This window comes from Halichoerus grypus, chromosome 5 (assembly GCF_964656455.1).
Source record: "Halichoerus grypus chromosome 5, mHalGry1.hap1.1, whole genome shotgun sequence".
In the NCBI taxonomy this organism is placed as follows: domain Eukaryota; kingdom Metazoa; phylum Chordata; class Mammalia; order Carnivora; family Phocidae; genus Halichoerus; species Halichoerus grypus.
In genome coordinates, this window is record NC_135716.1 from 14,462,053 (window position 1) to 14,485,489 (window position 23,437).

The window sequence follows — 23,437 nt, forward strand, 5'->3', positions numbered from 1 at the left end:
GATGACCTTGATAGTGCATTCATTTTAACCTCGTAACTGAGGATTCTCAGTGGTTAGGCTAAACTAACTAACCACTAGGTACAGGGTCTGACCCAGGCACAAAGAACTGAAGAGTGGGTAAGTCTTGACAGTCAGACTCCCTGAGTTTCTCTACTCTGGGCTCCGCTTACTCTTAAGCTGGTAACCTTGGGAAAAGTTAAATACTTGCTTGGAAGTTTTATTTTATCTTCTGTACAATGTGACTTATGGACATAGGTCAAATTCACTCAACTCTCTGAATTTCAGTTGTACTTGAAAAATAGTATGTATATAATATTATAATCAGACTAAAATAATATCTACTTCAAATGGTTGTGAGCACAAAATGAAACAATGTACATAAAGCCCAGATCAATAGCTATTATGATTGACTAGAGAAAATCTAGGATATTATAGGTATTCAAAAACCTTATTCAAAATGAAGTTTCTGTCTTCCCTTTAGTTAATGGAGTATTTCTTAGCTACAAGAAACTGGTAAGATAAAGAGGTAACTCTAGTTAAAACTTCAGTCGTTTAGCCACTGCTAGAGGGTTTGAAATGTCTCTTGGGCTTTGATCTTTAGTAGATGAACCGTTTAACTTGTTTATAATATTTTATTCAACAAATATTGCCTAAGAACTTTTAAGGTACTAGGTGCTGGAGAGCCGAGGGGGGATTAGAAGTGCTAGATAATATTAACACTGATAAGGTCGCCTTGCCCCCCCTCCCGCCCCCCCGTCCAGTGTTAATTATCACAGTGGCCTTTCTGGACAGCTGCTGATAGCTTCATTTTATAGTTGAGGACATAGGTTTAGAGAAATGAAACCATTTGTCCCTGGTCACATAGCTAATAAGCCACAGCTTCTGGCCTGGACTAGGAATGCTGGTCTCCAAAGCCCCAGGCTAGGATCCCTCCACTGAAAGATCATCTGGCCCCTCCTACCCTTTGGCTGCCCCTCCCTTCTCCGTACCCAGGGAGAATACAGAGAACCTTCTTCTGCTCCAGCTTTTGTCATGCAGCATTATCTGAGAGGCAGGTAGATTTTCACTCTTGTTGCAGCAACTCCAAAGGCAGTGACCCTCAAGGCAAGAAGAGGCAGAAAGAGGGGAAGCAACTCTCTGAGTAACAATAACAAGCCCTGGGTGAATGTTGACCATTCCCTAATTACCTCCACCCTTCCGTGGCTGAGCATTGTGATAATCCGTACTCCAACTGACCCTCTTCTGTCTGTGCTTTTGTGACTCCCTTTCCCCTTTCAGGCTGAGTTCAGGTCACACGGTCCTACTTCAGATCTCGCTCCAGCCCCTGACTTGCTGTGTGACGTTGGGCAAGTTAGTAACTTCTTTAAGCCTCCTTGACTTACATAAAAATTGGGGCTATTAGGACTGTCTAATCCATAGAGCTGTTCGTTGGCTTCCATGAGATAATGTAAACCAAGTGCATCGTGGAGGACTTAGGTGTGCCGTGAGTGCCACATTGGCCCCGCCGCAAATGGCGTGACTACAAATATGATATATGACCTTGAGCAAGTCCCTTTACCAACTAGGAGCCTGGATCTACATTTGTGTGTGTGGAGTACCCGACTCTAGCGGGAGTCCCTGACAAGATTCCAAGCGCAACTTTATCCTTTGAGATGGTTCTAGAAGTTGCTAGTTGCTATACTTAATTATAACCAATTAATACTAATTAGTACTTCTTCCTTGCCCGTAGCCCTAAACCCCATTCATGTAAAAAATTAATATGTAGAAAAATTAACATGTAAACGCAAAAAAGTAATAATAAGATGACTGACTTTCAGGGAGTGCTTTTATTATGAAAAGTAAGGATTATACACAAAAAAATTGTTTTGAACTGGCAAATTTTGTCATAATCTTTAATATTAGAAACCAAATCCTGGCCATGGATGAGGAAAAAGGTGATGATAAGAGTAAATTAATCTGTATCTCCTATGGAAATGGTATTTTCTCTGGAAAAAGTATTTCGTTGTTTTTTGTTGTTGTTCTGTTTTTAATTGTTTAAATTTGCTTTTTAACACTGATATTCTTTCTTTCTTTTTCTTTTTTTTTTTTTTTTTTTTTGCATACTAGGGTACATTTGTCTTTGCCACCTGACTATAGTGTTGGCCAATACATCAAAGCCCATGGAGAGAATTCTCTTGTATCTCAATGGATATGCATGATTTATCCTACTTTATTCTAATGGGGTCTATTTCTTTTTATATATTTCAGCGAGAGCAAGGTTGTTCATAAAGCCATAAAGCATCAAACGGTGGCAGTTCTTTGTGCTGACATCTATTTTAGTACTGTAAAAAAAAGAGTAATAGGCTTTATTTTTTTAGAGCAGTTTTAGGTTCACAGCAAAATCGAGTGGAAAGCACAGAGTTCCCACATACCCCCTCTCCCAACCCCACAGCCTCCCCCAGGGTCAGCGTGCATTGTCACGGTGGCACGTGGTTACACTGGATGAACCAACACTGACACATCATTGTTAAACATAGCTACATTAGGTTTCACTCTTTGTGTTGTGCCTTCTATCCTTTTGAAAAATATATCCACCATTATAATGTCATGGAAGAGTTGTACACAAGACACATCTCCTTCATTTCTTTCACTCCCAAGCGAGGAATTGGACTACTTTCAGCTGCTCTTATCAAAACTTAAAAGGCACTTCTCTGCACAGGGCCCTTCTGTTTTCTTTGCCATTCCGAATGATGTGTCTGGCTAGAATTGCATTCATTCATTCTTTAAGTTTGTATTGACGCCCTTCAGGGCTACCCACTGGGGCTAGAAAGAGGAATACCGTGTGGCCCCTGTGCTCCAGGGGCCCACCCACATTCTGCTGAGCAAGACAGACAGGCACGCGGTAAGTGCAAGACCTGTGATGAAGTTGTGTTGATGGAGAAGTCTGTAGCACCGTGAGGGCTGGACGTGTTGGCAGCTAACCCCCCACGGTGGGGATGGGGAAGGGTCCAGAGTAGCCTTCCCAGGCAAAGTTAAGCAGATAGGAGGAGGTCTGATCAGAGGAAGACTCTAACATAATCCTGCTTCCAACTCATCAACCCTTTATTTTGGAAGCAAAACACACATCTGTCTCTGTATGTGGCTGGGGGGGAGGGGGGACGTGAGAACAACTACTATAAATTGCTTAGTAATTCCTTTTTTTCTTCTTCGTAGTGCTGTTACAGATCTCAGCCAACTAGGGCACATTATCGAAAACTCCGAAAGGATAATTTCACTGCATTAAAAGTGTTCTGTTCTCTTTAGCACCATCACCCAGCTGACTTCAGGCATAGCCAAGCAGCTCCAATACAGCTGGGATTGAGGCTGCTTTCTCTGTGTTTGAAGGACCCAAGAGGCACTGTGGAAAGCATTGCCTGGCATGGGAGTGAGGCCTGGATTGTCAGCCCCACACCTCCCCTCATGTGCCAGTCGGCCAGATGCCCTCGCCTGGCTTGGGAGGCTGTAGTGTATTCATTTGTAAAGTGGGAATGATGCGTCACCCACCATGCGAGGTTTTGGAGTTGGTGATATACACAAATCACTCAGAAGTAGTCCTGGCAGGAAGTTTTATGCTCAGGGATCGGTTGCTATCACTAGCCATTTTCTCTTTTCCACTTTTGCCCTGTGTTCATGACTCACCAAAATCTCACAGGTGAATTGCAGAGTGGAGCAGGTTAAGCCAAAGAAACTTAAGATGGTCAGAGATGATGCAACATTTGGTTTTGTATTGGTTAAAACTCTCTGGCTCCAGGTGTTTGGAGAAAAATCATAAATATATGTGCATACACACACACACAATCATAAATATATGTGCATACACACACACACACACACACAATCATAAATATATGTGCATACACACACACACATGCACACACACACACACAAGCCAAGTGCATCATTTCATCTGAATCTTTAGTTTCTCCCCAGCCTGACAACCTAGGAGATAAAGCTCAGGCATTGATATCATCCTATCATCTTTTTTTTTTTTTTAAAGATTTTATTTATTTATTTGACAGAGAGAGACACAGCGAGAGAGGGAACACAAGCAGGGGGAGTGGGAGAGGGAGAAGCAGGCTTCCCGCTGAGTGGGGAGCCCGATGCGGGGCTTGATCCCAGGACCCCGGGACCATGACCCGAGCTGAAGGCAGACGCCTAACGACTGAGCCACCCAGGCGCCCCAATATCATCCTATCATCTTAAAGCTGTAACTGTTTTATTACCTCCTGGTTAGTACCTCTCTCTGCCTGCCCTTTCAGCCTATGAATGTTTTTTATTAATATAATTTTATTACTTTTTTCTTACAGTTAAAAAATAATATGTGCTTAAAAGAAGTTCAAATACCAATGTGTATAAAGTAAAAGAAAGGACATTTTCCATTGCCTTCTTTCACCTTGTTCCACCTGTAACCAAGGGTTATCAATATTAGGTGTGCGGTGTGTTCCTTCTAGATTTTTTTCTATGAACATTCAGACATGCTTAGCTGCATGTATTTTTCCCAGTGCTTTTAAATTAGATCATGCCACCCATATTACTGTGACACTCCTTTTTTTTACTCATTAATAAATCCAAACCTTCTTCATATTATTACAGGAAGTGTCTAGAACATTCTTTTTAAACAGCTGTTTAGTATTTCATAGTAAAAAGCTTCTGCATATTTATGCATTTTTTTTCATTGATGCTCATTTCAACTATATCCATTTTTTCCTAATTATAAATGATACCACATTTTTGTTATACCTGTTCTTGGCATGTATGAGAGTATTTCTGAAGGAAATATAATCATTCAAGTGAAATTTCTGGATTAAAGATTATGCAAAATTTAGAGGTTTTTTTTTTTATTTTTAATTTTTTTTGAGGGGGTGGGGTAAAGAGGGCAGAGGGAGAGGGAGAGAAAGAGCCTTAAGCAGGGTCCACGCCCAGTGCAGAGCCCCATGCGGAGCTCAGTCTTACAACCCTGAGATCATGACCTGAGCCAAAATCAAGAGTCGGACGCTTAACAGACTGAGCCACCCAGGCACCCCAGCAAAATTTAGATTTTGATAGGAACGACTGCGTGACCCTGTATAAAAGATTGTGCCAATTATGGTAAAGCTGTTTGAAAATATTTGTTTACTTATAGGTGAAAAATAGTACATTGTTGTTTGAGTTTCTATGGGAGTTTTATTTTTTAGCACCTGAGCTAGTCTCATTGGTATCTCCAAGAACTCAAATCAGTGGTTTATAGTTTTATTCTATTCCAAGCATTCTAATTCTCTCCAAATCACTTGGTTACTGGGTCAGTCTGGGGAATTCTAGAGTCCAATCTGTGAACTTGAGCAAATGGTAGAAAGGTATCCAAAATTATCCTTCTTTTAAAAATGTTAATCAGAGTGTGTGACATGCTGGTTTACACCCTTTCATGGCTTCCAGTGGTGCTTAGAATGAGATCTAAGTTCTGTACCGTGCCCTGCTGACCCGCACGGTCTGGCCTCTGCTTATGCAGCCAACTTCATTTCTTATCCCTCCCTCTTACAACTATAGTCCAGCCTCACGGGCCTGTATTTTTTTCCCTAAACACACCAGGGTTTTTCCTTCTTGCTTAGAGCAGCGTTTTCAGACACTCTGACTACTGACCTACAATAAGAAATGAACTGTGTATCAAAACTAAATGGCTACATATATGTACGTGTGTGTATATATGTGAATAGACGTTGATATCTGAAGCTAAATTTTACCAAACAATTCCTAACTGCACTGGGATTCCATGTAGCAAGGTGATGCAGAATCATGGCCCCCCGAAAGCTGTCAGCACTTTAATGTTTTCTGACAAGTCAAAATCCTAAAATTGATGATTTACTGGTAAGGGAAGAAAATATCCAGAGCCTCATAGTTTTACCACTTAACAGTTAACTTTGCACAAACCTTTCATTTTAATGCCCGTGACCTCCGTAGCCTTTCCTTTGGAAATGCCCATGTTCACAACGTGTTTGCAGCTTCCACAGCCCCGGGCTAGGCATGAGGGGGAGATGTGAATTGTATTCGGAGGCATATATAATGCTTCAATAGTCTTGTTGGAAGAATCAGAATCAAGAATCAGAAGACACTTGAAAGCAATAAAGATAGAATGAGACATTCAACTGTGAGATGTAGTTAGGGACAAGAGTTCATCAACTCCTTCCAACAACTACAACACTAATTTAACGTGTTGGTAACATTACTCATTGTCAAAGTGTGTTTCACAGGTATTGGATTAAATCTCTGCGCCCTCTTCTTAAGATATTACTACCATTCTCCTTGAATAGGTGTAGAAATTGAGCCTCTGAGAAAAGGAAATAAAATGTTTACTGAGCACATACTGTATTCCAAACCCTGTGGTTGGAACCTTACAAATGTTATTTCATTTCATCTCCAGCAGAAGCTGGGAAGTTGCCACTGTGATTGTCATTTTAAGATGAAGTCATGATTCATCCAAGATGGCTGAGCTGTGAAATGCACCAAACAAGATTCAACCCACAGTTATCTGACTCCCAGGCCAATGCTCTTCCTGCTACATGGCAGGTGCTTCCAGTGGTTACACTCGCTCTCATTTGCAAGCATCTTCAAGTCACACAATCACAAAAGCTTCTCTTCAGGTTTCCTCAGTGCTGCTGAAAGTTGACGAGGTGGAACATTCCCACCTACATCTTCTTCAGTGGCCCCTGGTACTCTGAAAACTGAGTCGATGAAGGCAAGTAAATGGACAAACCAACTGAGAGATGACCAAGAGCTGAGAGAAGATGAAGCCCCATGTGCAAGGGCTGTGATTTTTTTTTTTTTAACTTGAACTTATTATTTGGGCAAGATTTCAGTTGCTTGAATAAGCACAGTGCAGAAGAACCTCTGTCTACCCTTGACGCAGATTCATGTTCTGTCAACATTTTATTCCATTTGCAAAGTGCAGGTGGGATATGTTTTTAATGTCATTCTTGCCCACGGACTCTGCGTGTCTAGCAGATTTGTTATTTCTCATTTGAAGTGTCCTCCAGCCCAGCTCTCTTACTCATCATTCTCCCCGTGTTCTCAGCTTCAGTTTTGCACTATTGCCCAGAATTTCCTACTCTCTTCCATTGCAGGCGTGAGGCTGGCTCTGCTGTGGGTCAGCGTGAATTCAGATCACTAGTCTACCACTTACTCGCCATTGTAAACTTCAGAGACGCATTTTCCTCATTGAAAGCATGGGCCTGAGGTAGCACCTTCCAGAGTCTTTGTGAAGATTATGTGGAATCATGTGAGAGAAAAAAGTTTAGCCAGAGTACGAAGCACAGAGTAAATTCCCCTAGAAATGGAAACTCACCTTGCAAAGGACCCCTATTCATCCTGTAGCCACTCGAACAATCCTTAGCAGATATTAAAATCTTAAAACACTTCCATAGCAGTCGGTAAATAGCTGCTTCCCCGAAACCCACCCCTCACTACCACATCACCCCCACCTTCCTGGTCACCTGGCCACTGCCCTGGAGGCCCCATTATATCCCCACAGACTAACAGGTACATGCCTGCAGAGCTGGGGCCTCCAGCGCTCAGCTGCTGCTCTGTGTGCAGCACGTCATTGGGTTGATGACTGCTGAAAAATGTTAATATCTCTGCAGAATATTAGCTTAAGTGCCTGTAAATACTATAACCCCCATTTACAAATGACGAAGGAAGTTGAGGTATGGAGGGAGTAACTTTGTCCAATGTCACACAACTGATTATGACTTAAACCTGAGACTATTTAATTTCCAAAACCTTGCCCAGTCCCTGAGGAGTGGAGTCCCAGTCCCCAAGCACAGGGGACTTCATCTCCTAGAGGGGGAACAGAGTGAAAATGACCCTTCTGGCTTCCCTACCTCTCCAGGCACAGAAAAAGTGCCGATCTATGGACGTTTTCCTTGTCTTTCTGTTCATGGCAAATAATCAAGTTCAGTGGTCAGTTTTAGGCCACAGCTCAAACTCAGCTTGTTAATTATTCACAGAGTTGATAATTCTCTTGAAATTGCTGAACCAGTTGGGACAAGCCAGAATTACAAAGCTGGTAAAACTGACTTTTTGAAAATAACTTGTTGAGTCAGAACATAGGAATATTTTTAGAGAGGGAAAGTGAGCCAATGAAAGCAAAGACACAATGAAAGGAGCATGGCCATGGAAGCCAGAGAGACTTTCTGATGAGCTGTGTGCTGGCAGGCCAGTTATATATAAGTAATCTGTGTTTCATCTTTGGGGAAATGAGAATAAGTACCTTGAAGACTTATTTAGAGTCAGATACAGTGCGTGCACAGCCCTGAGCTCAGTCCCTGGCACAAAGAGTGAGTCAAGGTATTTACTAACTTGGACTACAAGGACCTAAAGAAACCAGAGTCATGGTGAAACAGCATTTCAGAGGCTCTCAGAGGCCCCCAGCAGGCAAGGAATTAATGCTTCCTTATTGGATCAGAGGGGGCAAGGAGGCTATATACCCACCAGAATGGCAGTCTTTGAGCTGTTGTACTCATATGTCCTGGCTGAGGAACAGCCCTGGCTGCCAGGAGAAGAAAGTGCTCAGCTACCATTTGGTCTACTCTTCATTATGTGAGGAAGAGGGAAGAGGAGAGCTAATAATTTGGAGTTGGTTTGTTTCCAGTGGTACCCAAAGGGTAAAGGGAAAGGTGAAGCCCTTCTCCCTCCTACTCCCTAGAAATAACAGTTAATAGCAGATTCTTATCTTTTTCCAGATATTAACCAAGTAGCCTTCCTTCCTTCCATGTAAATGGAATCGTAATGTGATAATGGCTAATATTTATCATGTGCTTGCTATGTGTCTGAGAAGATTTTCAGTATCTCGTCTGGACTGTATGCCGTGTAACCCTCTGTGAACTAGGTACTGCTTTTATTTTCATAGTTTAGATGGGGAAACTGAGGCCCAGAGGGGTTAAATCACTTGCCTAAATCACACAACAGATAGGGACAGGAAAAGAACCCAGTAAGTCAACATAAATCTCTCTTATTCTGTTTTATGCCTGAACAGTATCTCTTTATGGGAATGAATCGTCATTTATGTAACTTATTGTTGGATGTTGAAGTTGTTCACATCTGTTCTAACAATTACGGCTACATCAACCATCTTTGTATATTTATCTTTGAAGTTTGAACTTTTATTTGATGTCTGCTTTGTGCCAGGTACTCTGGGACACTCTTTATATGTATTTGTCATTTAGTGCTCAGACATACTCCATGACATTAGGAATTGTCCCTTCTGCAGGTAAGGATATTGAGACTCCGAGCAGTTAAGTAACTTTCCCAAGGTCCCAGAGTTCATGAGTGGCAGAAGGTGGAATTGAACTCAGGCTCTCTGAGTCCAAGGCCTGTAACACCACTGTTGTTATGAAACATACATGGCTGTGTGTGAAAATGCCCATGATGAAGTTACATGTCAACTAGAATCTTCTCCTTTTAATACCAGTATCCTTTTATATTTTTCTTGTGTTATAATTTCACTGAGACTCCATTTTCATACCCATAAAGCAGAGGTAATAATACCTACAGCTATGGACTGAATTATGTTCCCCAAAATTCATACGTGGATGACCTAACTAACCCCCAATGTAATGGTATCTGGAGGGTGGGCCTTCAAGAGGTAATTAGGTTTAGATGAGGTCATGAGGGCAAAGCCCCCATGATGGGATTAGTGTCCTTATAAGAAGAGACACCAGAGGGACACCTGGGTGGCTCAGTCAGTTCAGTGCCTGCCTTCAGCTCAGGTCATGATCTCAGGGTCCTGGGTTGGAGCCCAGAGTTGTGGGGGGTGGTCTGCTTCTCCTTTTTTCCCTCCTCCCAGCTCATGCTCTTTCACTCTCTCTAGTTTGCTCTCTCTCAAATAAATAAAAATTAAAAAATAAATAAATAAAAGAAGAGACACCAGAGAGCTTGCTTCCTCTTTCCACCATGTGAGCACACAGCAAGAAGGTGGATGTCTGGAAGCCAAGAGGAGGGTCCTCAACAGAACCTGACCATACTGGCACACTGATCTTGGACTTCTAGCTTCCAGAACAGTGAGAAATAAGTTTCTGTTGCTGAAACCACCCAGTCTGTGGTATTTTGATACGATAGCCCAAGCAGACTAATTAATTAACTTATCAAATTGTTTTAAAATTAACACAAACAAGAAGGAAAAACATCTAGACTAATTATAACATGAATTATGGAGTTATCATATGCCAGGTGTTGTTCTAAGAGCTTCATATGTACATTAGTTTCCTAGAGTGCCATAACAAAATACCACATATTAGGTGGCTTAAAACAATAGGGGAGGGGGGTGGGGGAATGTGTTAGCCTGGTGATGGGTATTAAGGAGGGCATGTATTGCATGGAGCACTGGGTGTTATACACAAACAGTGAATCATGGAACACTACGTCAAAAACTAATGTTGTAATGTATGGTGACTAACATAACATAATAAAATTAAAAAATACAAAAAAATAAATAAAAATAAAAATAAAACAATAGAAATCTTTTAAAGGCTAGTAGGTCCAAAGTCAAGATCTTCACAGGGCTAGACTATCTTAAAAGTCTCCGATGGTTGTTCTTCCTTGCCTTTTCCTAGCTTCTGGTAGCCCCAGGCATTCCTTGGCTTGTGGTGGTATAACTCTAATCTCTACTTCTTTCATGACGTGGCATTTTCCCCCTGTGTCTCTGTTGCCACTTAGTTATCTTCCCATAAGGACACCGGTCATATTAGAGGAAGGGCCTACCTTACTCTAGTTGGAACTCATCTTAACTAATTACATCTACAATGACTCTATTTTCAAATAAAGTCCCATCCTGAGATACTGAGGGTTAGGACTCCAGCACATCTTTTTTGGAGAGAACAAGTCCACCTATAACAATACATATTTTGTCATTCAATCTCCACAGCAACCCAAAGAAGCAGGTATTAATATCATTCCTATTTTATAGATGAGGACATCGAGGCTCAGAGAGTTCACACAACTTGTCCAAGGTCACATAGTGATTAAGGAAGTGTATGCTCTATTGCTTCTTGGTTAGTAGAGCTTGGGGGCAGAGTAGATACTCAGAAGAAAAAATGTGGGTTTCTTTTATTTTGGAATGACTCACAAGTAGCAAAAACCTTTAGACTAATACACCTTATGAACATAAATGTAAAAATCCTTAACAAAATACAAGCAAATCAAATCCAAGCATATATAAATAGGATAATACATCATGACCAAGTAGAATTGAATATATTTATGATAACTGATTTAAGTCTTTACCTAGTGAATCCATGTCTGGGCTTTCTCAGAGACAGTTTCTGTAAACTTTTTTTTTTTTCTTTGTATGAGCCACACTTTCCTATTTCATTGCGTGTCTTGTATTTTTTTGCTATTGTTACTTAAAAGTGGACATTTTAAATAGTATGATGTGTCAACTCTGAAAATAAGATTCTCTCTCTTCTCCAGGCTTTTTTATTATTGCTGCTATTTGCTAGCTTAGTGACTTTCTTGGACTATTTCTATAAAATCTGTACTCTTTGTCATGTGTGGCTACTGAAGTTCTATTTATTTAGCTTAGTGGTTAGCTAATGGCTGAACAAGAGATTTCCATAAAGCTATTTGAACTAATAATCTTCCAGCCTTTTTAAGGGCTCTGTGTGTGTGTGTGTGTGTGTGTGTGTGTGTGTGTGTGTAGAGTTATGTTTTCAGTGCTCTGTCAGACAGTTTACAACTCTAACTTGTACTTAACTCCTTGCTCATGAAGAGACTCAGCATAACCAGAGGTGAGAGGGTAGGACATTCTCAGGGCTTTCTGGGGCATACGCACAGTCCTCAAAATGCACATGGGCTTCTAGATTCCCAGGAATATGCTGGAGCTTTTCAAAGATGCCTATGGATATCTCATTACCCAGCTTTTCTTTTTAATATTTTTGGTTTGCCACTTGTTAGCTCCAACTGTTAATACAGCTCTGGGCAGCTGTGATATTAAACAATTGCCACTGATTGTATTTGACAAATACTCTGTGGGTGGGGCTCCTCACAAAGAGCAAGCTCTGATGAGATGAAATAAAGACATCCTTAAAAGTGAGCTTTTTTTCATGAACTGCCAGACAGATCACATGCTGACAATTTCTAGGAATGGGACTTCCTGGAAGTTCCAAACCCCTTTTGCTTTCTTTGGTAGCTGCTAAGCTGCTGTTTTTCACAGCTACTGTAGCTGTGAGGCTGTTGGCTTTCAGTGATACTGAAGAGCTAGGGAGAGGGTGATGGGCATAAGTCCAGTTAAAAATGCCACAAGGCTCACTGTCCTTGCCGGGATTCAGCCATTTTTCTTGAATAAATGCTGCTTGGATTGCTGCAAGCCACTGGTGATTTTTCAGAGTTATGAAACAGTTAATTTTGACAGTTTTCACTAGTGTCCTCATTGCTTTTATAGAGAAATGGGTTTTAGAGATCCTCAATCAACTATTTCAGAACAACCAATTGTATATCCATTTTCTATAGTTATGTAACAGATTAGCACAGACTTAGAGGTTAAACCCACACCCATTTATTATGTCATAGTTTTTGTAGGTCAGAAGGCCTGGCACAGAGTAACTGGATTTTCTGTTCAGGGTCTTACAAGGCTTGGACTGAGTTCTCTTTTGGAGCCAGACTCTTCTTTCACCCTCATTTAGGTTGTTGGTAGAATTTAAATTTTGGTTGTAGGACTGAAATCCCTGTTTTTATGCTGGCAGGCAGTCCATCTTATCTTCTCAAGGCCATCCCTAGGTCCTAACCATGACCTGGAAACTTACTTTCTTCAAAGCCAGCAGGAAAAGTCTCTCTACAGTCTGTTAAGATAGAGACTGAAGTTGCATAGTCTAATCATGGGAGTGACTACCCTATCACATCCACAGGACATACTTACACTTAGGGAGCAGAGATTATATAATGTATATATACCAGGGGGTAGGATTCTTGGGGGCTGTCTTAGAATTTTGCCTACCATAGGCTTAATTATAGGTTTTGTTTTTTTTTTTTAATGTTTTTATTGTTATGTTAATCCCCATACATTACATCATTAGTTTTAGATATAGTGTTCCATGATTCATTGTTTGTGCATAACACCCAGTGCTCCATGCAGAACGTGCCCTCCTCAATACCCATCACCAGGCTAACCCATCCTCCCACCCCCCTCCCCTCTAGAACCCTCAGTTTGTTTTTCAGAGTCCATCGTCTCTCATGGTTCTTCTCCCCCTCCGATTTCCCCCCCTTCATTCTTCCCCTCCTGCTACATTCTTCTTCTTCTTTTTTTCTTTCTTAACATATATTGCATTTGTTTCAGAGGTACAGATCTGAGATTCAACAGTCTTGCAAAATTCACAGCGCTTACCAGAACACATACCCTCCCCAGTGTCCATCACCCAGTCACCCCATCCCTCCCACCCCACCCCCCACTCCAGCAACCCTCAGTTTGTTTCCTGAGATTAAGAATTCCTCATATCAGTGAGGTCATATGATACATGTCTTTCTCTGTTTGACTTATTTCGCTCAGCATAATACCCTCCAGTTCCATCCACGTCGTTGCAAATGGCAAGATCTCATTCCTTTTGATGGCTGCATAATATTCCATTGTATATATATACCACCTCTTCTTTATCCATTCATCTGTTGATGGACATCTTGGCTCTTTCCACAGTTTGGCTATTGTGGACATTGCTGCTATAAACATCGGGGTGCACGTACCCTTTCGGGTCCCTACTTTTGTATCTTTGGGGTAAATACCCAGGAGTGCAATTGCTGGATCGTATGGTAGCTCTATTTTCAACTTTTTGAGGAACCTCCATACTGTTTCCCAGAGTGGCTGCACCAGCTTGCATTCCCACCAACAGTGTAGGAGGGTTCCCCTTTCTCCGCATCCCCGCCAACATCTGTCATTTCCTGACTTGTTAATTTTAGCCATTCTGACTGGTGTGAGGTGGTATCTCATTGAGGTTTTGATTTGGATTTCCCCGATGCCGAGCGATATTGAACACTTTTTCATGTGTCTGTTGGCCGTTTGGATGTCTTCTTTGGAAAAATGTCTGTTCATGTCTTCTGCCCATTTCTTGATTGGATTCTTTGTTCTTTTGGTGTTGAGTTTGATGAGTTCTTTATAGATTTTGGATACTAGCCCTTTATCTGATATGTCATTTGCAATTATCTTCTCCCATTCTGTCGGTTGTCTTTTGGTTTTGTTGACTGTTTCCTTTGCTTTGCAAAAGCTTTTTATCTTGATGAAGTCCCAATAGTTCATTTTTGCCCTTGCTTCCCTTGCCTTTGGCAATGTTTCTAGGAAGAAGTTGCTGCGGCTGAGGTCGAAGAGGTTGCTGCCTGTGTTCTCCTTTAGGATTCTGATGGACTCCTGTCTCACATTGAGGTCTTTCAACCATTTTGAGTCTATTTTTGTGTGTGGTGTAAGGAAATGGTCCAGTTTCATTCTTCTGCATGTGGCTGTCCAATTTTCCCAACACCATTTGTTGAAGAGACTGTCTTTTTTCCATTGGACATTCTTTCCTGCTTTGTCAAAGATTAGTTGACCATAGAGTTGAGGGTCCATTTCTGGGCTCTCTATTCTGTTCCATTGATCTATGTGTCTGTTTTTGTGCCAGTACCATACTGTCTTGATGATGACAGCTTTGTAATAGAGCTGGAAGTCCGGAATTGGGATGCCGCCAGCTTTGCTTTTCTTTTTCAACATTCCTCTGGTTATGCGGGGTCTTTTCTGGTTCCAAACAAATTTTAGGATTATTTGTTCCATTTCTTTGAAGAAAGTGGATGGTATTTTGATGGGGATTGCATTGAATGTGTAGATTGCTCTAGGTAGGATTGACATCTTCACAATATTTGTTCTTCCAATCCATGAGCATGGAACGTTTTTCCATTTCTTTGTGTCTTCCTCAATTTCTTTCATGAGTATTTTATAGCTTTCTGAGTACAGATCCTTTGCCTCTTTGGTTAGATTTATTCCTAGGTATCTTATGGTTTTGGGTGCAATTGTAAATGGGATCGATGCCTTAATTTCTCTTTCTTCTGACTTGTTGTTGGTGTATAGGAATGCCACTGACTTCTGTGCATTGATTTTATATCCTGCCATTTGACTGAATTCCTGTATGAGTTCTAGCAGTTTTGGGGTGGAGTCTTTGGGATTTTCCACATAAAGTATCATATCATCTGCAAAGAGTGAGAGTTTGACTTCTTCTTTGCCAACTTGGATGCCTTTGATTTCTTTTTGTTGTCTGATTGCTGTGGCTAGGACTTCCAATACTATGTTGAATAGCAGTGGTGATAGTGGACATCCCTGCCGCGTTCCTGACCTTAGGGGGAAAGCTCTCAGTTTTTCCCCATTGAGAATGATATTCGCTGTAGGTTTTTCATAGATGGCTTTTATGATATTGAGGTATGTACCCTCTATCCCTATACTCTGAAGAGTTTTGATCAAGAAAGGATGCTGTACTTTGTCAAATGCTTTTTCTGCATCTATTGAGAGGATCATATGATTCTTGTTCTTTCTTTTGTTAATGTATTATATCACGTTGATTGATTTGCGGATGTTGAACCAACCTTGCAGCCCAGGGATAAATCCCACTTGGTCGTGGTGAATAATCCTTTTAATGTACTGTTGGATCCTATTGGCTAGTATTTTGGTGAGAATTTTTGCATCCATGTTCATCAGGGATATTGGTCTGTAATTCTCCTTTTTGATGGGGTCTTTGTCTGGTTTTGGGATCAAGGTAATGCTGGCCTCATAAAATGAGTTTGGAAGTTTTCCTTCCATTTCTATTTTTTGGAACAGTTTCAGAAGGATAGGTATTAATTCTTCTTGAAATGTTTGGTAGAATTCCCCTGGGAAGCCATCTGGCCCTGGGCTTTTGTGTTTTGGGAGATTTTTGATGACTGCTTCAATTTCCTTAGTGGTTATAGGTCTGTTCAGGTTTTCTATTTCTTCCTGGTTCAGTTTTGGTAGTTGATACATCTCTAGGAATGCATCCATTACTTCCAGGTTATCTAATTAGCTGGCATAGAGTTGCTCATAATATGTTCTTATAATTGTTTGTATTTCTTTGGTGTTGGTTGTGATTTCTCCTCTTTCATTCATGATTTTGTTGATTTGGGTCATTTCTCTTTTCTTTTTGATAAGTCTGGCCAGGGGCTTATCAATCTTGTTAATTCTTTCAAAGAACCAGCTCCTAGTTTCGTTGATCTGTTCTACTGTTCTTTTGGTTTCTATTTCATTGATTTCTGCTCTGATCTTTATTATTTCTCTTCTCCTGCTGGGTTTAGGCTTTATTTGCTGTTCTTTCTCCAGCTCCTTTAGGTGTAGGGTTAGGTTGTGTACTTGAGACCTTTCTTGTTTCTTGAGAAAGGCTTGTATTGCTATATACTTTCCTCTTAGGACTGCCTTTGCTGTATCCCAAAGATTTTGAATAGTTGTGTTTTCATTTTCATTGGTTTCCATGAATTTTTTTAATTCTTCTTTAATTTCCTGGTTGACCCATTCATTCTTCAGTAGGATGCTCTTTAGCCTCCATGTATTTGAGTTCTTTCCGACTTTCCTCTTGTGATTGAGTTCTAGTTTCAAAGCATTGTGGTCTGAAAATAGGCAGGGGATGATCCCAATCTTCTGGTACCGGTTGAGACCTGATTTATGACCTAGGATGTGATCGATTCTGGAGAATGTTCCATGGGCACTAGAGAAGAATGTGTATTCCGTTGCTTTGGGATGGAATGTTCTGAATATGTCTGTGAAGTCCATTTGGTCCAGTGTGTCATTTAAAGTCTTTATTTCCTTGTTGATCTTTTGCTTAGACGATCTGTCCATTTCAGTGAGGGGGGTGTTAAAGTCCCCCACTATTATTGTATTGTTGTCGATGTGTTTCTTTGCTTTTGTTATTAATTGCCTTATATAATTGGCTGCTCCCATGTTAGGGGCATAGATATTTACAATTGTTAGATCTTCTTGTTGGATAGACCCTTTAAGTATGATATAGTGTCCTTCCTCATCTCTTATTACAGTCTTTGGTTTAAAATCTAATTTGTCTGATATAAGGATTGCCACCCCAGCTTTCTTTTGGTGTCCATTAGCATGGTAAATGGTTTTCCACACCCTCACTTTAAATCTGGGTGTGTCTTTGGGTCTAAAATGAGTCTCTTGCAGACAGCATATCGATGGGTCTTGTTTTTTAATCCAATCTGATAGCCTGTGTCTTTTGATTGGGGCATTTAGCCCATTTACATTCAGGGTAACTATTGAAAGATAGGAATTTAGTGCCATTGTATTGCCTGTAAAGTGACTGTTGCTGTATATTGTCTGTGTTCCTTTGTGGTCTATGTTGCTTTTAGGCTCTCTCTTTGCTTAGAGGACCCCTTTCAAGATTTCTTGTAGGGCTGGTTTCGTGTTTGCAAATTCCTTTAGTTTTTGTTTGTCCTGGAAGCTCTTTATCTCTCCTTCAATTTTCAATGACAGCCTAGCTGGATATAGTATTCTTGGCTGCATATTTTTCTCATTTAGTGCTCTGAATATGTCCTGCCAGTCCTTTCTGGCCTGCCAGGTCTCTGTGGATAAGTCTGTTGCCAGTCTAATGTTTCTACCATTGTAGGTTATATATCTCTTCTCCCGAGCTGCTTTCAGGATTTTCTCTTTGTCTCTGAGACTCGTAAGTTTTACTATTAGATGTCGGGGTGTTGACCTATTTTTATTGATTTTGAGAGGGGTTCTCTGTGCTTCCTGGATTTTGATGCCTGTTTCCTTCCCCAAATTAGGGAAGTTCTCTGCTATAATTTGCTCCATTATACCTTCTGCCCCTCTCTCTCTTTCTTCTTCTTCTGGGATCCCAATTATTCTAATGTTGTTTCGTCTTATGGTATCGTTTATCTCTCGAATTCTGCCCTCGTGATCCAGTAGTTGTTTATCTCTCTTTTTCTCAGCTTCTTTATTTTCCATCATTTGGTCTTCTATCTCACTGATTCTTTCTTCTGCCTCATTTATCCTAGCAGTTAGCGCCCCCATATTTGATTGCACCTCATTGATAGCCTTTTTGATTTCTACTTGGTTAGATTTTAGTTCTTTTACTTCTCCAGAAAGGGTTTCTCTAATAACTTCCATGTTTTTTTCAAGCCCAGCTATTATCTTTAAAGTGATGATTCTGAACTCTAGATCTGACATCGTACTAATGTCCGTATTGAGTAGGTCCCTGGCAGTCGGTACTACCTCTTGTTCTTTTTGTTGAGGTGATTTTTTCCGTCTTGTCATTTTGTGCAGAGGAGAATAGATTAATGAGAGAACAAAATGCTAGCAGGGTAACAACGTCCCCAGAAAATATACTCTAAACAAATCAGAAAAGACCTGAAGCAGTGGGAAAAGAAAGGGAAAGAGAGAGAAAAGAAAAAGAAAGAAAAAAAGAAAAAAGAAAAAGATAAAGATAAAGATAAAAACAAACAAAAGCAGAACAAAACAAAACAAAACAAAAACAGAATGTGATCAAATATGATCAGGCTGGTTTATAGATCAGTGCCACCCACTAGATTTTGGGTGTATTTTGGTCTGTTAAAAGAAAATCCCTCCCAAAATTTTAAAGAAAGAAAAACTTATATATGTACAAAAATAAGGGTTGATATGATGAAGGGATGGAATATGACTGTAAAGATGGAAATTATAAAAATTTTATAAAAGGATTTGATAAGTTGTTTGAAAAAAGAAAGAAGAGGATTTAAAAATAAAAGGGAGAGAATGTGATCAGGCAGGGGAGTAGAAAAAAACCATACACTAGAGATTTAGAGTAACTTTTGATCTGTTAGAAGAAACTATCTCAAGATTTTAAAGAGAGAACAACTTATATATATATGCCAAAAATACGGGTAACTACTATGAAGGGATAGAATATGACTTTAAAAATGAAAAATAAAAATGTTTTTTTTTTTAAGAAGGGATTGATAAGATGTTGGTTGAAAAAGGGAAAAAGAAAAATTCAAAAAAAAAGAAAAAAAGAAAAAAGAAAAAAAGACAGTTAAAAAAATAATTAACTTTGAAAGACTAAAGAATCATGGTAAAAAAGCCATGAATTCTATGTGCAGTATTCCCCTAGCGCTGGAGTTCTGCCGTTCTCATTGATCGGTAAACTTGGTCTTGGCTGGCTGTTCTCGCTGATCTTCTGGGGGAGGGGCCTGTTGCCGTGGTTCCCAAATGTCTTTGCCGGAGGCAAAATTGCCCCGCCCTTGCCGGTCCGGGCTTTGTAATCTGCTCGGGTTTGCTCTCTGGAGCTTTTGTTCCCTGCAAGCTTTCCGTACAGCTTTGGAGGCGGAGAGTGAAAATGGCGGCCTCCCAGTCTCCGCCCCGGAGGAGCCGAGAACTCGGGGCCCCGCTCCTCAGCGAGCCCGCAGAGAAAAGCAGTCAGTCACTCCCGTCTCCCCGGTCTCCGTGCTCACCCGGCCTGTGACCGCGCCTTTCTATCTGGCCCCCGACCCCGTGTGGAGTCTCCAAACCCAGCAGATCCCCGCGGTGCGCTCCCGCACCTCTCCTCCCGGGGGAAGAAGGTGAGTCTCCCCGGATCTGCCGCTTGTTGGGTCCCTGCTGGAGGAGCAGTGGCCCGACTGTGCTGCGGATCCCGGTTTATGGCAACCCCGAGCTGAGAGCCCGCGCCTGGGCTCCGTCTCTGCAGCCGGCTTCCCTGCTCCGATACCTGGGAGCTCTGCCGCACTCAGGCACCCCCGGTCTTTCTGTGACCCCGAGGGTCCTGAGACCACACTGTCCCGCGAGGGTTCCACCCCCCACTTCGCCACCAGAGTGCCGTCCCTCAGCGGAGCAGACTTCTAAAAGTTCCGACTTTGTGCTCCGTGGCTCTATCACTTGCCAGAAGCGGCCGTCGGAGGCCCCTCCCCCGCCGTCTATCCTCCCGAATATCGCCTCGGATTCACTTCTCCGCACGTCCTACCTTCCAGAAAGTGGTCGCTTTTCTGTTCAGAGAGTTGTTGCTCTTCTTTTCTTTGATCTCCTGTTGAGTTTGTAGGTGTTCAGAATGGTTTGATCCCTCTCCAGCTGAATTCCTGGGAGGAGACGAAATCCAGGTCTCCTACTCCTCTGCCATCTTGCTCCGCCCCCCCTAATTATAGGTTTTTGTATAGCACTTTCATAAAAATTAACCTAATGTAGTTGTCACAATAGCTCTTTGAGATAGGTGAGGAAGGTGTTCCAAAACTCATTTCAGAGATGTGAACTAAAAGGCTCAGAGAGATTATATGATTTTCTCATGAGCACACAGGTAATGAGAGGCAAATTAAATCCTCTGATTCCAGTAGAGTGCCTTCTGTCCTACCGCATACCTGTCTGCCAAGTTAAAGGTCAGTCCTTTCTGGGTTTTGTTTGTTACCTGGCTGTGAAGATGTTAGTACCTGAGGCCTCTTTAAGGAACTTTGTCTCTGCAACAGTCTCCCCAGGGCTCCTGCATCTCCTGCATGTGTATTTGGGGAGAATACCTGAGCATGGAAAATAGTATTAACCAGGAGTTTTGATAAAATGGAGTTTTCAGGGGTGAATTGCAATTTAAATAGCTGAAAAATTCCATTTACTTCCAGCAATGTATTCTGAATGCTCCCTCTGGCCCAGCTCAAAAGGAGCAGACAGTCCTCTCCCGCAGAAAGTAATGGAATTTTTATTTTTGTCTTAGAAGTGCCTTGAAATCAGCAATCTCAAGGCTGGCAATGGGCCTTCCATGAAGACATCATCAGAAAGAATAGCAGAAGGTTCTGAAGGTAGTCAGCCATGGACCAAACTCATTCTCACTTCAATTGAATGGTTTTGCAAATGGTAGAGGAAATTAACCATTAAAGACTAGCTTTCCCACCTCCCTAAACTTAATCTCCTTATCCAGTGTGTCCAATCATCTAAGAGGTAGCAGGTTTTCTTTAGTTCCAATTCAAACCTTTTAATTATTCTGCCTCTTTCTACTGTAATGCAAACGGTTACCCGTGGCCCTCATCCATCTATCAAATGTTTGAGGACAATGGAGCTGGGATGTTGGTTCCCTTTCCAGATTCCCTTTACTTGGTCCGCACACAAATTCCCCAGCTGCTGTGAGGATAATTCTTACCTTTCCACAAAGGCCAACCCCACTGCCTCAAAGTGGCAATGACTAACAGGTGTATTTCATGCTCCAGAGCTCCCTATGCGATCACACTGAAGCTAGATCCTGCCAAGACCACATCCTTGCTTAGCCTCCTCCCCTCCCATCCTGCTTCCTGCATGCCTTCTCTCAAAGGCCCTCCCCAGTCATTGAACCCACCTTTACCCAAATCACTGTCTCAGGGGCTGCTTCAATGTAACTGACCTAAGACAGATGGTAGTGAAGTTCTGCCCTACCCTTTCTCTAAGTTCAAAATAATATATCCAGGAATTAGAGGCCTTGCTATAAAGAAATATTGGATAGTCCCACTTGTCCTCACTAATGTGGAGGTCATTTACCTTCCAACCTCAGTTTTCTGGAAGGAAGCCGTGGATACAGAAAAGGCCTTTGAGTAACCAATCTAGATGTTGTAAAATGAAAGGCGATCTGTACCTTCATCGTTAAAAAGAAAGTGCAGTTTTGGTGCCTGATAGATACACAAGGCTGAGTAAACCTGGACCTCTCCAGTTCTGTTTCCTGTCTGGAATGCAGGGCTCAACCCACATACCTCTCAGTGTTGCTGGAAGGACAAGTGGAACAATACATTAAATGAGTTAGTATATATCAGGACTTCAAAAAACCAGAGGTTTTATCATTAAGGTCTTTGACAGGAAGCATGCTATTTTAGTCTGGGGACAGACCAATTTCTGTTTCAAAGCTGAGGCTGAGAGCAGATCCTTTTTCTTACACACAAAAACAAAAACTCACCAGCTCCAAGTGAAACAAAAATGAACTTTGATGTTTCTCACCACAGCGAGTCGCATTTGGAGAGGAAGGGGATGGATTGCTAAACTGGGGGACAATACGAGGTCCAGTTGTGCAGGTGTGGTGAGGTGGGCAGGGGCGGTAGGATGGGGTGGACATTGTCCTGGGCTCCTGCAAGTCTGCTGAGCCCAAGGAGCTGGGTCAGCCTCATTTCAACAGAGGAGGGGCGGCCAGCATGGGAGGGGGCATATATCAGCATTGGTTACATCTGGGGAGCGAGAGCTCTGTGGACGTATGTCTTACTCTCTGTAATTTTATGTAAGTTTGAAATATTTAAAAATAAAATGTAAAAGAAAAGTAAAGGTAACAATGGACTAAATGAGAATGATGTTAAACTCCCACTGTGAAATGAACTAAGTATGGCATAATTTACACTACCCTTAACTCAAATTACTGCATACCCACCATATGTTTGTGTGAGTCAATTTGTATACATCTGTGTATATATCTCTATGTATTTTTCACATAACACATATAATCACACAGGATTTTAACTGAATCTTCTTACCTGGCATCTGCCCCAGGTCAGTAAATGAGCAAATGCTTGAATCCTGTGCCTCCTTTGCAGGTGCTTGCTTCTCCCAGATTCCAGGATAGCCCTGTGGCCTGCATTCTCTGACAGGTGCAAGAAAAAGCTGTAAACTTGTAGTTTGTCCAGCGGTTTTGGTTGTTGTTGTAATGGTGAGAGCCATGTTCTTTCCAGTTCTCTACATCTCTGAGCTGAAACCAGAAGTCTTTGCATTAAAATTGTGAATCTAAGAATGTGCCCTGGTTTAGAAAGCATTCTTCATTTGTTTAAAACCATTAATGTTGTTTAATTTCCTTTTCTTGGCTACTACTGAAGTTGAACATCTATTCTGCTCTTCATCAGTCATTCTTAGCCCCTCCCTGCCCCAGAGCCAGTGTGGTTCTAGATCTGCTCTCAGGAGTCCTGGGGAGGGAGGTGCTGGGGGTGCTGGACAGGGAGGAAGCTGTCATAGGGTGATTTCGGGAGGTAAGAGAATTGAGATAGGTGGTTCCTAATTCCAATTACCAGATCTTTCCTTAGGGTTTGCTCCTCTCTGGGGCTCAAATCTCCTTGCAACATTCCCCTTTATTCCTCCATGACCTGTCCTCCCCAGGGTAATTCATTTGAACTAGTACTTCTTTCTCACTCATCCCACACACAGAGACTCAAGCCAGAAGACAAGAACTTCAAAACTGGACTCCTGCCCTCTTTTGGAGCAAGCAGCATCTCAGGCAATGTGAAGGAGGTGGTTTCACTCAGGGTCCGGGGAGAAGACATCGGCTTCAGGTTAGTCACATTCAAGGAGAGTTTAATCAAGAGACTACTGAGGTCATATGTGGGTATAAGGAAACCCTGAGGGAAGAAGCAGTACCAGGGCTGATAAGAACAAGGTTCCTTTATCACCCCCCAGGTCCAAGGGAAAGAGGGACAGTGGTTATGTAGCAGAAACAGAGAGGGCCTGGCCAGTATGGAGAAAGCTGCCTGACTTAAGCAAGAC

The 23,437-nt window shown here is 41.7% G+C and overlaps 1 protein-coding gene across 1 annotated transcript in view; it reads left to right on the plus strand.

The window, feature by feature from the left end:
- The window catches only part of LRATD2 (LRAT domain containing 2), a 30,044-nt gene extending 6,838 nt beyond the window's left edge, over positions 1–23,206 (plus strand). The window contains exon 2 of the transcript XR_013447690.1: positions 23,102–23,206. The gene's annotated coding sequence lies outside the window, so the exon portion shown is untranslated. The remainder of the gene's footprint in view (positions 1–23,101) is intronic.
- The last annotated feature ends 231 nt before the right edge of the window (positions 23,207–23,437 follow it).